The 3,162-nt window shown below is 38.9% G+C and overlaps 1 pseudogene; it reads left to right on the forward strand.

Moving 5' to 3' along the window:
* The first annotated feature begins 1,066 nt into the window (after positions 1-1,066).
* Positions 1,067-1,642, forward strand: LOC146890802 (large ribosomal subunit protein eL29 pseudogene; annotated as a pseudogene).
* Positions 1,643-3,162: the final 1,520 nt, after the last annotated feature.

Genomic DNA, 3,162 nt, shown 5'->3' on the forward strand with positions numbered 1-3,162 from the left:
TCTGTAAGTGATATTTCATATGCAAACCTCATTAATTATTAAAATGGAAGCTTGAAAAAAAATCACCTTTACAGTTATTTTAGGAAAGACATGATGTTTGGAGGAAACTTTGAACTCATGTGATGCCAAAATGGGTTAATGCTAAGACTCCTTAGCATTAATTACAATTGTAATTGTAAGTTCATGTAAATGAATTCCTACTAAATAGTTGCCTTTTTACACTAAGGCTAAACAAACATGCATGAGTTTATCAAGGACCAGCTAAACTTAAATTACAAATAGAAGGGAAATTTATTTATTGTAAAGAAATCTTTGTACATAAACTTTAGAATGCAGATTTAAAAGACTATTCATTTCTTATCTATAATACTTAGACTATAACATTCAGTTAATCAAGAGAATAATTAGTAACTCTCCACTGGAGTGAGTCCCTGAGAGAGAGCTCCTCAAAATTCCACACTTTGAACCTACAGTGTTTACCTGAGACCGAGCCTGAAGGAACAGTATATCCCCTGGTGCCTGGGCAGCTTCAGGAACCAAGCTCTTAATGAGGAGTTAAAGTATCCCATGCCTCATACTCAATTAAAAGGGAAATCTCACATCTAGATTCTAGAACAAAGAATCTCAGGATCCATTAAGTCCAAGAATCTCAAAGATCCGGTGAAATTTGTTCCCACTGACTAAGGTCAGCATTGGTAAGTGAAACTTCTCCAGATTCTATAGAATTCACTTGACATAAGTAGCAATACAGGAACATCCCTGTCAGCTATCAGTGGAATGACTTCTAATGAGACTCTCAGTTTCCTTTCCCAAAGAACAGTTTAAATAGACTGGAAAATACATGCAGAGAGTGAGTCCAGAAAAGACATGAATTATCGTGACCTCCATGTATGTGGTATGGGTTGCCTTACATGAGCCCTTCTTGGACTGTCTGTTAAGCTCAAGAAAATTTTTAGCAGGGAAATAATGTGACTATCTTAAAATTCTGAAATATTTTACAAGTAAAATAGATGGAATCGTAGAGGAAGAATTTTATGAAATGTCAAAATACGATTTAAGAGTTTCGGGAGCCGCCGGTTACCGTCCAGCCATGGCCAAGTCCAAGAACCACACCACACACAACCAGTTCCGGAAATGGCACAGAAATGGCATCAAGAAACCACGGTCACAAAGATACGAATCTCTCAAGGGGGTCGACCCCAAGTTCCTGAGAAACATGCGCTTTGCCAAGAAGCACAACAAGAAAGGCCTGAAGAAGATTCAGGCGGATAATGCAAAGGCCATGAGTGCCCGAGAAGAGGCCATCAAGGCCCTGGTGAAGCCCAAGGTGGTGAAGCCCAAGGTGCCAAAGGGCCCCACCCGCAAACTGACCCAGCTCGCGTTGATTGCTCACCCCAAGCTTGGGAAGCAGATTAGAAGCTATATGGCCAGGGGTCGTAGGCTCCAAAAAACAAAACCCAAAGTTCAAGCCAAGGCAGAGGCCTCAGCTGCAGCTCAGGCTCCCAAAAAAAAGGTGCCCAGGCCCCTGTGAAGGCCCAATGTAAAAGGTCTCAGTCTGCCAATGTGAAGACAGATGGACTGGTGTGAATATCTACACAGTATTTGCAGATGATCAGGACCTTATGCTGATTTTACAAATAAACTTGAGGCAAGATCTAAAAAAAAATACGATTTAAGAAAAGACAGAACAGCATAGACTTATGATATGATTTGTTCCTTGAGAGCAATCTAGGAAACCATTACTAGACAGAGGTGTTGAATAAGTTACAATAAGAGAAGAACTAGAAGATCAGTCAGGGAACATGTTGGGAAGATAATTTTTGGAATGCTAAGGTTTTTGGATATCACTTATAATAACGAAATCAGCAGAAAATAAAGTATGAAGCTAAGAAAGTCGTGGTGATTTGCTTCACAGCTCAGAACAACATGGAAGCATGATTGGAACTGTATAAAGCTGAAGAATGAAACTCAAAGATGAGAGACTCATTTTTAAAGTAGCAAGATGTAATAGCTAAAGAAATAATTAGCAGATAAAATTTTAATGTTGTTTGAATGTGAAAATGGAAGAGTTGTGACAGAGATATGGAGCTGACCCAGCTGGAAGTAGCTAACCATGAATCATTACATGAGGCTCTGAAACAGGAGCAAAGCAGTAACAGAAAGGAGATCACAGGAAAATAAAGAAACAAGGGCTTGTTCATTCTCTAAAATGGGTAAGATACACTATCTATCTATATTTAATACAGAGATACGCATATACATACACAGAGCACAACACAGCGATCAATATGAACGGCTCATTGAGACAGAGAGAGAATACCACACTGTAACACGAAGTAGTTACTGGGATGGAACGCAGATGGACACATATGTTGATACTGACTGAGAAAGGAGAAAAGCTAAAGAGAATTTTATTCCTGTACAGATAGAAAAATGAGAAATTTAACATATAACTGACTTCATGTTCTCTCTGATGTGACATATTTTTCCTCTATTTATTCTGGGTTATTCCTAACCATTTATAAGTTGTACCAGTAACTGAACTCTCTATACTTATCAGAGAAAACTGCAGTGTATTTATTATTATTACTATTTTAGTATTGTTATTATTAATAGTAGTAGTAATAGTAGTGTTTGGTATTTTGATATTTGTGTAACAGCCCTGGAACTCACTTTGTACACCAGGTTAGCCTCAAACTCACAGAGAGCTGCCGGCCTCTGCCTCCCAAGTGCTGGAATGAAAAGTGTGCACCATCACAGCCTGACTGATTACTGTCAAATGTGGTGTATTATTTTGATGCTAAGATTACATGTAGAAAAGATGAAGCTACTATATTGACCTCATTTTCACTGGTTTTATTGAACCAAAGCTATTCCCAACATCATTCAGTTTTTCTAATTTTGACAAGTCAGATTCTACTCCAGAAAATTCTCATGATTTGTTAATCACATTTAGGGTTTCTGTTTCCAGAAAAGCTGCTAAATATTTGTCAGTATTGAATGAAAGCTAATCCCAGGAATGACAAGTTCTTTCTTGTTGCGGGAGTACCTTCTGCTGCTTCAGCCAATAGTCGCTGAAGCATGAGTCCACAGTGCTGCGGGAGCACCTTCCACTCCATCAGCCAATAGCCGCTGAAATACCAGCCCACTGGGGCGTGGTAT

The sequence above is a fragment of the Myodes glareolus genome, chromosome 18, assembly GCF_982192425.1.
Source record: "Myodes glareolus chromosome 18, mMyoGla1.1, whole genome shotgun sequence".
NCBI lineage: Eukaryota > Metazoa > Chordata > Mammalia > Rodentia > Cricetidae > Myodes > Myodes glareolus.